The sequence below is a fragment of the Balearica regulorum genome, chromosome 9 (assembly GCF_011004875.1).
Source record: "Balearica regulorum gibbericeps isolate bBalReg1 chromosome 9, bBalReg1.pri, whole genome shotgun sequence".
NCBI classification, from domain to species: domain Eukaryota; kingdom Metazoa; phylum Chordata; class Aves; order Gruiformes; family Gruidae; genus Balearica; species Balearica regulorum.
In genome coordinates, this window is record NC_046192.1 from 9,300,672 (window position 1) to 9,312,915 (window position 12,244).

Below are 12,244 nucleotides of genomic sequence, written 5' to 3' on the forward strand. Positions count from 1 at the left end.
TCACGGAGCTATCCTTGGCCCACGGGCTTTGAGAAAGTATGTGTGATAGTTATGTATTTGTCTTTGTATTAGTATTTTGATGGCACCAGGGGAAAAAAAAAAAAGCAAGAATATATTTTTAGCTATAGAAGTTAATTGGGTTTGCAAATGAATGCAATGATGCTTTGAAGACAGCCCGGTGACCCAAGACTACCAGGTAGCTATTGTTCCAAAATAGAAGAAGCATTGTTAACCTTGAAAAGCTACAGATGGAAGGAAGAAAATTGCCTCCATCAAGCTTATTTCAAAATCTTTTTGACTATTAAGGAAAAAAAGGTAATTTTTTAATTATTTTTTATTTTCCCCAAATGATAGACATTTCCAGTGTGCTTCAGTAACGAAGTTAAATCAGATTCACAGCTAATAGATCTTGGCTTGAGGGCAATGATAGTTGTAATTTGACTGAAAGGAGATGGTTTTATTTTTACAAATGCATTCTTTCTTAACAGAACACAGTGATTAGGCTCCCATTTCTTGGCAGTGCTATACCTCATACTTTTGCTGGAATAGTTAATGCATATCACCTTTGACAAAACAGGAAAAAATGGCCTCACATGGCATGTGGACGGGGTCTGGCTCCAGGATCTACTGTAAATATAAGTGCCAATTCTGAAGATTATCAGGTTGGGATCAGTGATAGTAGCTGGCTGACAGACAATCCTAAATCCTACCAGTGGATCGCATACTGACACACCTGTGAGGTCACTCATTCAACAGACTGAACCTGCTGAATAACTGAAGTGGAAATGCAGAACTCGTCTCTTCCCCAGGCACAGGATCTCCCAGGACTGCCATGCTCTGGACCAGGGAAAGAGTTAACCAGGGAGGGAAGGTTAAGGAATATGAGAGAATCTTCTTTCTCAGGACTAGAATGCAGGTCACAGATGGTGGTAAGTAAGGCCAGGAGCCTCATGTGTTACAACTCATTGCAAAACTTCTCTCCCCAGCTTGGCCCTCTCACAGTGGCTTCCCCTGGATCTTTCCCCTTCTCAGACATGCGCCCACACCTACCCAAATAATCAAATTAATTCTCACAGGTTGGAAAGGAAGGAAATGGATAAACTATAACAAGTAATTTCTATTTCTAAGTCCTCAGTGCATGATGTTGGACAAGGATAGGTGTACTGCTTGAGGACAAGGAGCACACAGGCCCCCAACACAGACTATCAGGCACTCATCACAGCCATTTCAACCAAGAGAAGATTAAAACACCTGCCTTTAATTTTAATCTAAACATTTCAAGACCTTGAAAAGACAGGAGTCCCTGCCATGTGCTTGACGAACATTCTCAGAGCTGCTCAAAGTGGGGTGCAGGACAGCGTAGCTGGTTGCGCCAGATGCAATTGTGCCAAAGCTGGACTGTGCTCTTCTGTGGTTGTTGACCTACTGTGCTCATGTAATAATCTTTTTGGACCTTGTTATTCTAGTGGGAAGATTATTTCTCTCTGAGTTCATGGTTGCATTTTAGATTTAAAATATGAGGTTGGATCTAAGAGGCATAAAACCTGGTAAAATTGTTTAGGCTATTGGGTTTTAAGCACTGATTATATTTGCCTCTGTGTATTCGGTCGATTTGCTTTTGTATTCTTTCCATTTTCACACGCCTCTGCAGTTCCTACTGCATACAGCCAAAAATAGCTGCAAGATGAGCTGCCGCCTTAGTGTATTGACACTTCTGTATCCATGTCAACTAGGGAAGAAAATGGAAAATAATACAAAATCAATGAGCACCAGAGTTTTTCAAAGCTTAATTTTGGTTTAGTTTGGGTTTGGGTAGGGTTCCAGTTTATATTAGGCCAGGTTAGACTGAGGCTTTTGCCATCCAAGTAAGTGACTAAAAGAAGGTTAATAAAGGCTATTGAATGGTGTATTACAGGCTGTGTTCCCACCTCTCTCCCTGGGTAACCTGTTTAACTGTCCTGTACCTCACTCGATTATCTGATGATGTTACTTATATTCATGTCTGTGAGAATATGATGTGTTCTGATAGACATGAAATGCTTGTGATTCTCAGATGAAAGATATGATATAAATACAAAGCATCTGCCCACCTAGGTAACAACAAAGTTTTTTGCCCCCCGTAGTACTATTAGATGCCAGAGTAGCCACTGGCAACAAATGACAACTACTAGCACGTGTGACTACCTGGAAGAGTGCAGCTCACCCCTCTGGATCTCCTCAGGTCAGCAGAAGCCACATAACAGGGCCTTTTAGCTCGGTTGGTAGGAGAGAGGAGGTGGTGGCGAGCAGGGCGGTAGCCCTGGGATGTGGGAGACTAAATTCCGTTCCCTCTTCTGCTCCAGGTTCACTGGAAAATTACTTGCTTTGGCTAAGACTCTCATTTATAAACTGTAAAGAAGAACACATCTTGGCTGCCTAAGGCTGATGTGAGAATAACTACGCTGAGAACCTCCGGGTGCCGAGCTCTGGTGGAAAGTGAGAAAAGACAGATGAATTGTTACTCTTTGTACTTGGAGAATAAGCCACAAAATTAAAGAACTTCCTCTGGTGTGAACTCCAGCTGTTTAGCCGGGGCCAGCACGTGATGCCACCATCCTCTGTAGCTTACCTATGAACGCTGGGACTGGAGCCTGCCATGGTGCTGGTCCTCAGCCTAGCCCTCCCTGGGACAGCTGCGTCTCATCCCAGCAAGGAAAATGTTAGCCGAACAGTGCAGGCGAGAGGATGTGAGACACAATGTTCACAAGAGATTTTGAATGCCGTTCTAGAGAATACACAAAAGACCAGTCTTTCCTTCTCTTCAGGAGGAAATGTAATCCGTGCACCTCTAAGGATGTATATCCCTCCTCTCTCTTCAGAACACAATAAACTGACCAAGCAAGGTTTCCTGTAAGAGAGGAGAGAGGAAGAGAAAAATTGTTGCTGCTACTATTTTTTAATAATAGGTATAGAGCTATGTAGTAGCAGACAGAGTACCCTTGAATGTTACACAGACAAGCCCCAGTGGTGCCTATTTCAAGGTCTTAATAGAGCATCATCTCATGATTTTCCTTACAAATACACGCTGCTGCAAAATAACCCGTTGCTATTGCCGATCCTGTCAGCAACAGCAGGCTAATGAGCGTCAGTAATTGCTTTCCAGGGCACTAGCACTGTGCTTCTGCCGCACCGGGAAGCAGGGAACTTGCAGAAGCATGGAGCGGTGCTGGCACTGCAGAAAGCCCAAGCACCACTGGGACATTTCTCCAGACGTGACTTTCCACACACAGCGCTGCAGGAGAGCACTGTGGAAAGTCTGGGGTTACGCGTGCATCCTGTTCATATATGTTAGTTATGATCAGTTGCACAGGATTTTACACCAAAGGACGCTGGTAATGACCTTCATATTGCTCTTGACTTTGGTTAGAAGGGTGAGTGTTATCTAAGAAATGACAGTGAGGCGCAGAGGTGATGCGATGGTAGCACCTACCCGTATTCACCAAAGGAAACAGCAGCAACAGCTCTGTCACATTCTCTCACGAAGGGTCTAGCTGTTTAGTGTTAAGCATAATTAACTTAAGTCATATCTAATTAGCTGCTCTTTGGCCAGGATGTGTATCTCAGATTCTCACTATAAGTTTTTTTTTTCTCGTCTATTCATGAAGAATGAAACACCAGATGAAAAGGATCGCGCAGCTCGCCTCTGCAGGGAGCCATCAGCAGGGAGGTGCCAATGGCTGCTGACAGAGCTAACCCGCATGGGGGGGGGCATCATGCTGCAAGGGCGAGCAAAAATGCTGCCTTAGGGCTGGCTGCTCACGGATTTTACTGCTTCAGGTGAGCTATAGATACTGTACTTAGTGTTTGGGTGGATATTTACATTTTTAGTTATGCATTACTATTATAATAAAACACACGAAGGACATTCAAAATACCACAGGATTCTTTGTCAGTGAATAGAATTTTTTCCACAGTTTCTCTTCTGTGACCTTTAGTTTGTCTTGTGAAGTACTATCTTCAGGAATGACAAGAACATTATATTCACATGGAAAGAAGAGAACATAACATTCATATGGAATAGGCAGAGCTTTGGGATTAAAAGTGTCCCATATAGGAATATTTGTGAGATACATGTGTGCCAGGGAAGGATTGCAGACCCAGGAGTTTAGAATAAAAGGACTCTTTGAGTCCTTGTATTTATGATGTCTAGACAGACAGTGAATTTCCCCTCATTTTTCTGTTGAGAGCTGTGCCATTTTGAACTGGGAGAGTCCAATAAATGGACTTCTATGTCTATGCATGTTCCTGATGTGCCTATTTTTCCTCCCTCATTACCATTTTTCTACAGGACTGCAGCCCACAGAATTTAGTTTTTCAGGCGTCTCCTTATCTTCTTTTTCTTTTCTGCATGGAAGACATAGCTTAGAGCACTTAAGTCAGGTTGAACATGATTTTTTCTATTCCTTAGTAGTTCCTACTGCTGACTGCTACCATCGCTTTTGAGTAGCGCAGTATGTGCTTTCCTAATAGCTATACTCAATTCACGCAGTGACATATGGTTAACATCAATTTTATAGGGACCTGGAAGCCCAAGGGATTGTGTTAATTTTTCCTGTGATAAAGTGGGGCATAGAATTTGCTACTTCTATTGTGGGCCACCAGTTCAAATGCAAAGCCAGGACAGGACTAGCCAAGCTTGGCGTGGGAATTTGATGGCTTTTGTGACGCTGCTGCTGTGAGACCGGTACCCTCAGCACACCGAAAGAAAGTAGTCAGAAGACATTTTATGCTTCAGTCTGCAAAAGCAGCAGCACGCCTGTAAACTGGGAGACTTGAGTTAGCTAGGGAAATCTCTGGCTGGTGGGGAACCCGTGGAGCCTCCCCACTGACCTCCAAGCAGGTCTGGGGGGGAGCAGGGATGAGCACTGACTCCTCCCAGCTGGTATCTCCTCACCAAAGCACAATCCCAGCTGGCACCACTCACAAAAGGCTCCTGGGCCATCAGGATGGAAGGTACGGGAGGGGTCACCAGTCCCTTTCTTAGCTGACCCTGGTTTTGGAGGTGTGGACCTTCTCACAAACATTACAGGCAAAGTATCATCAGGGTTTGGTGAGGGGAGGGGCAGGCTCTAGGTAGGGTTTGGGGAGATAGCCCTGCGTGCCCCTCAACCCCTCCAAGCCAGGAAGTTGTCTTTCAAAACCAATGTCACTCCCTTTCACTGTTGGGTTTTTTCTCTTTTTGTTCCCTCTGGGCTCTGGAAACATGCACTTTATTGCTACACAGCAACTTCCCTGAACTCTATCTGGGAGATTAATGGTTTACTGAAGAACAGGCAGGATTTAGATTGTCATCAAGAGACCCATAAAAGTAAGCATGTAAAAAGTGTTATGGAAACAGAGCGTGGCCCCTTGGAGTTTTCAAGGGTGGAAGCTGGGCTATACACATGTCCCACTTCCAGCTCCTGCACCCTTTTGCTGGGGGCACACGTGGAACAGCAGTGGGAGTCATTATTTGCCCTGGAAATTAATGAGTCCCTTGTGATGTAATTTGCTTTGAGTACACCTTTGCACACAAGCTGATTTTTTTTCCAGGCTAGCTGCTGCTTTGTGCGTGCGTGCGTGTGTGTGTGTGCATCTTGTACGTCACTGGGAACGCATTAATGGCTGTCAGGAACATTTCTTTTGGAATCCTCACAGATATCCCTAGTGATCCAATTTGAAGCATTGCCTGGAAAATTATTAACTCCTCTCTTTGGTCTATAAGGGATAGGATTACACAAATCTGCTTCGCCGCTTCGGGCCACAGCCAGCTAATTTCTGTAGACATCTTCATGCTCCTCTCCAGGGACCTTCGCTTTTAGGGAGTCCTGCACGTAAGCTATTGTTGCATCTGAAGGCCAAACTGTTCCATTAAAGCACGGGTCCATAAAAGTGGCCGTGCTACAAAGCCCTAGGGAAAGACTGGGTTGCATACAGCCAACTGAGCCGTGACACAGTGCAAACAGCACCCTGCTCTAACGTCAGCTACCCTCTTCGGCATTTTTTTCCCTGCTCTTCTGATCTTTTTTCACAAGATTTGTTATTGGTGATATTTTTGTGTGTGTGAAAATAATGACTTCGTATATACCCCAAGCATTGTGAGGTTAGCTATGCAGCTAGCATGCACAGTTGCCGTCATTGTTCCCCTAATTATTGAAAATTGGCGGAGGTTCACTATTTCCCCATGCAATTGCGCGACCTGCATGTTAAAGCACAGACAGAGCTGAAAAATGAATGCTAGAGTTGTAAAGCCACAGCTTGCTTGTTTAGGAATGGGTTTCTTTGGTTAAGGGTTTAAAATAGAAGCTCTGAAGATTTGTTAGGACAGCTCATCCTCACACACATAACCCTTTGCTCTGTTACCTTCAACTCAGCATCTTCCCCCCAAATACTCCAGTTTCCATGGGCTCCCTCACCATCCACAGCACCACAGGTCCCTTTCTCTTTATAATAGTAAAAGTAAAAGTAGTAAAATAAAACCTATTTCTTTAGCTTTGTATACTTCTTGTCAACCTGCTAAAGGCACAGGTTTGCTCTTGGCTCATCTCACTGGAGGGGGGGGTCCCCTATGAATGGCCCCAAAAAAAGCTACAGTGGCCCTGGACACCCCCCCCAGCATTTCAGGCATGCCAGTGGGGTCTGAACCTGGGAGGTTTTTTTGTCCAATTCCTACCAGTTTCCTTGCCTTCAGTCAGAGATGTCCCCAAGGGCAGGGTTAAGCTGCAGCCTGCCTTTAACCTGCTGCTCACAGGTGCTCTTTTTGCAATTTTCTCCTCACTCTGCCCTGTTTCAGCAGGAGAAAGGTCTATACCAGAGCCTTGCCTCACGTGGGGCGGGCTGGGGGCCCTTGGGGTGCCCAAGCACCCCCTTCCACCTGCCATGGGGGATGAATCTGTCAGGGATGAAGAAAACCATTGCAGAGACATGGCAGACACGTGTCACAGCCATGCGGTTGCCTTTGCGCAGTGTCTCTGTGCAGGCTGCCGGCTGTTTCGTTTATGTGCATGGAGCAACTGGGAGCTATTGAAAAACTCTCTCTTAATTAAGCCCATAGACTCTCAGAAGAAACTGTCAGGTAATAAAAGCCATAAAATGAGAATTGCTGCCACCCAGCAAGGGTAGCCAGCGGTATGCAGCTCGACAAGGGGCCACGAGAGCCGCAGAGGGCTCACAGCCCCCCATGGGATATCTCTGAGAGGTTTTGGGCAGGGGAAGCTTGCACCAGTGGTTTTTCAGGCCCACAGCAGTCCCAATGTCTCCTCCCAAGGCTGTTTGCACCGGGGGAGCCCGGGGATGGCAGTGGGCCCACGGCCATGGTGAGGGGCAGCAGCAGAGATCTCCCCACGGAGCTGAGGGAAGGTCCCGCTGGGACAGGCTGGGGTGGGGGGCACCACGCAGGCCCACCAGCTGCCAGGCTCACAAGAGCAATAACAAACCCTGTGATTTTCTCCATAATTGCACCTCTCAGGTGCTGTTGCTCACAGCTTTATGCTTTTTTCATACCTCCTGAGGCACTTTATTACTCCCCAGCAGCCACGGCACGGTACACTTTATTGCTTAATTACATATCCCCAGTCTGAGTAACATCTCCAGTTGCTAGGCTTGTCAAGCCCTATTAACCGATAGCATTTGCCTTCCAGCTCTGAAAAGCCTGGTGAAAGATGTGCCGAGGTTATCCAATGGATATTTTATCATTGCTGTGGCTTTAATACAAAGAGCTCTGATGTCTACTTGTCCTTTACAAAGCTCCTTTTTGAAGGATAAAAACAAGCATGGAGAAGTTTGGTGAACGCCTCCCTGTTGTGGGGGTTTATGGCCTGGTGGCTGTACACAGGGAGGTGGAGGACGAACGCGGCCTGTTTGTGGTGGCGGTGGTGATGATCACAGCTGTGGCCTCAAGCACGGGGAAATGGAAAGCAATTCCTTCCCACAGACCGAGGCCTGCTTCAACTCTTCCTTGTTTGATATTTGTGAAACCTCTAATTAGGTGCCCTTTCATTTTGCTCTGTGTCTGAGGATGACACCATGTCATCCTCTTTTCTCAGGAGTTTTAATATTTCCAGTGACTTATGAAAAGGGCAATTCTGTCAGGCATTTTGTGACCTTTGATTTGGGTGAATGTCGTTCTCGAGGATGACTGTGGTCATTTTGTCTGCTGTGTCCCTCACAGTGATACTTTTGTGATGATGGCCACTCTAAAAAAACAGATGATAGCTTTCTAAGTGTGGACTAAGGAAGCCCATAGTGAGTTCCTTTCTATCCAAGCTGTGTGTAAGAAAACCTTACCTTCTTAAATTTATTGTTGTTTAATGCTTATAGTGAGGTACCCCAAATGAGCCAAGTGGCCTGCAAAATCAGAAGAAAAAAACCTACTAAGTTTGTTGGGAAAATGATACTTAGGTCATCCCAAAACTATTTATGAATTCAGATCAAATTCTTTAACTAGTTACTCCTGGGATTTTATCTTTTCTGGGAGTGTATTTTTCTTCAGTCATTTTTCACTTTTACTTAACACAGGGGTTAATACATTTGTCCAGAAACTGGGAATCCCTCAGCCAGTTCCAGTCTGTGCTTGGGTGGAGCTGGATAATGCAGTTCCACTGAATTACCAGTGCTTTGGAGTATCTTAGGACGAAAGGGCAGGACACTCACAGTTTCTCCCATTGGACCTGTGTCCCCACAGTATAAAATACGTATTTCCTGAGCCAGAGAAAATGAAATGACAGATACTCCCTAGTCCAGTGGTTAGCGAATACACAGAGGCAAGAATATATTGGATTTCAGTTCGTGCTCCTGTGACTATAACTTGTATAAAATTGTGCGAGAACATCACAACACTGTGAGATTTGGCTGTTCTGTAGCCTGGCAGCCACAGTGCTCTCATAGGAGATGTGGCTTCCCTCAGGGCCCAGGTAGATATCGGCCTGCATTCACTGCTTTTTGGATTTAGTCAGGAAATGAAGTACCTCTCTTTTGTTTTGCTGTTCATAAGATGTAAATGTTTTGTTGAAACAACTGTGTCTCAAGTCAAAGCCATGTTGGTTTCGCTTACTTTGGTGAGGAAACATCAACTTACTTAAATTTGTAAAGCATCTTTTCGACTAAAAGCGGTTACTTCCATGAATCTGTCAAGGTGGGGCCTCATTTGCTAGCTGCTAAAGGAAGGAATCAAAAAAGCAACTCAACTCACAGAGCTTGCAGTCTAGGAGAGCAGATGTGGGAAATGGAGAGATGAGACAAAGTAATCTGGTGCGCAGTTTGGGTGATGTGGGTCGTGTAGGCAATGGACTATAGGCAGGTATTAGTGATTTGGCAACTGTGTTAGTATTTTAAAACAACCTGAGGACATAATTGGATCTCGATCACTGCTTCAGTGTGCTTGTTAAAGGTGCTGCTAGCTACTACAAACTTTTCTAGTGCAAGCAGAAGGGAAATAGTTAGCTCACGAGACAGAATGAACCATTTGACCTCTTTTCTTCTCAGTCTGTCCCGTGTATAGAAGAAAAGGTGGGGCTAGGCTGACATTTATTTTTCTGAGAAGAAACCAGCCTGTCTTTAAATTGTTCTTTGGCTTTTTCCATCTGATTTTATAAATGACATGTCATTTTACTGCACCCTTAACTGGAAACAGACCTAAAAGTTTTGATGAGAATATGTCCTGTCTTTTTCTTAGCTGCTGCTGGTACTGGGGAAGGTGCAGTGGACAGACTGTCAAGGGAAACATCATACGAAACACTGACTGTTAAGCGCAGGCTTTTGGTCCAGTTTGGGAAAGAGAAAATGCTCACAATGGTCTCTGCAGTTTTACTCTCATTTTACAACATGCTGCTTCGTTTTGAGGTCTCCTATACAAGTGCTGACCCATTCTAGCTTGAGGAAGCTGAGGTGGTCAGGACAAAAAGGAGTCTTCTCAGTTTGGACATCTTGGGTTGAGACTTTGAAACATCTCAGTCAAAGTCAGGTCTGATCACTAGAGAAACTGGGAAGCTGACCCAGAGCCAAGAGAAGTAGGCTCCAGTTTAAACAAACAGCCCCTGGTCTGTCCTTGACAGTTAACAAGAAACAGAGTCATCTGTACATGTCAGGAGCAGAACCATCTTCTTCCCACTGCGTACCGCAACAGGTCTGTATCTGACAAAAACAGTTCATTGAGATACTAAGATGGTCCAGAGCTCATCAGTTTGGATATTTTGCATATGAATGTCTTCAAAGGAACACAGTTTTAGCCTTAGTGGAAGTAGCAGGTGCCTGATCATTCCCCATGTGCATACAGGTGTCTGCCTGAATTTTGCATACTAATTGATATCTACTGTTTGCCACCTCAGATTTGTTGCAGGTTAATGCCCAGCCGTTGAACTCTAATTCCCACGTGTGTTAGGATGTGTCGATGTTTGAAGGGAAACGTGTAGTATTCTGGCTTTGCATCTTTAAATGAATGGGCAGCTTGCTTTAGTTGCTGGTTGACGGAGAGAATGCAGGAGCCAGCACAATCAGCAGTTCAGGATTTCTTTGTAAACAAATATAGGCAAGAGAAAAGCAGCAGCTTGCACTGGAGTTTATAAACTCATAAATTCAGTGAGTAAACGCACAGGAATTGCCTGATGAGCTATGAGACCACTGACAGTCCCTGCTCTATGGCACTGCACAAGTGTCAAAGTTCACTAAATGCATTTGCCTGCTAGCACTGCATAGCTAATATTCCTGTCTGATTAAAAGTACAAACCCCGCCGGACAAGTAATTTACAGGTGCATTGCAAAGATTGCACAGAATTATTTTTTTATTATTATTTTATTTTTTAAATTCAAGGGAAGCCTAGAAAAACAAGCTAGTCAAAGGGCAATTTTAACGGGATCTGTCTCAACAGAAGACTTTAACTAAGACACATGGCTCAAAGACAATATCAACAGATGAGATCCTTTCCTTTTTGGCTTTCAGAGGCCACAGCTGCTTTTATCCTTCCAGAGCCCCAGGGCACTAATTACCCTTACCAGCCTCTCTGGGGGCCTTCCCAGGGGCCAGGCTGTGGGTGCTGGGCTCAGAGGCTGGGTTAGCTGAGACTTGTCCCTGTGATGTGTGTGCTCAGGGGCTGGTGGCCCCAGCCTGTGCTGCGAGGGAGCTCCTAGGCCATGGGTACAGGTGTGGGTGAGGCCCCAGGTGAGGCTGCTCAGGGCAATTAACATTTATTAGTGCCCTCAGGGCTTTGAGATCTTCTCCCACAGCTCTCCTGTTTGCTCTCAGACAATGGAGGGGAGGAAGGTGTTACTTTACTGTCTCTGTGGCTGCAAGGTATGTTTTTGGTTCTTTCTTGTATCACACATTTGCAAATTTTTTTTATGTGGACTGGAATATCCTGTTGCAGTAGGAAAGCAGTTAGGCTGTTCTGGTGGAGGAACTTGGAAGCATGGTGAGATGTATTGTGGTATCTTAGCAGGCAATAAACCATCTCTGTAGGATTTGCTGATTTCTAGTTCTGCTCAGCTTTAGGGATGTTTGTCTGTAGATGCCTGTGACGCATCAGGAAAACATGCTTTCCATCTCATGGACTGCTCAGAGGCGGTGGAAGGGGTCACCCTGGTAGCATGTTTAGGATGGGTCAAGCCTAGGAGATCATGGAACTTTAGAATTCTACTGTTGGTTTGTCTGGAGTGGCTGGGAAGTTTCTAGTGTTTTGCATGGTGATGTGTTCTTTCTGCTGTGAACCCATGGTTTGAAAACTGTGATATGACTCACCATGTCCAAACTTTGCATTCAGTAGTTTGTCCCACATATTTGTTGGGTGACCTACAGACCAGTGTGTGGGTGTGTTATGTGGTGTGTATCCCCAGCTGTGCCCAGTTCACAGAGGATGTGTGCACATGGGAAGCATTTGCTTGAGAGCCTGGTGTTTTAGCAGGAAGAGCTCATGCTTTTGTGTGTTGTGGGTCACTGCTTCAATCCTTGAACCAAAATGTCCCGTGGTAGTGCACTCAGAGCTCTGAGGTTTGCTTCAGCTGAATAGTGAAGTGCAGGGAAAGAGGAGGCAGACTTGCAGGTACCACAAAATAGGCAGAAAAAACCCCTGTTGCTACGACTGCACTAACTTAAATTCTGTTTCCAGAAATATAATATAAACATTTTCTTTGATCCCCCCCCCCCCCCCCCCCCCGAAAACCATAAAGACATGCAAACTCACCAGTAGGAGTTCCTTTTCACTGACTTCCCTGCTATCATCACTAAACCTGGGCA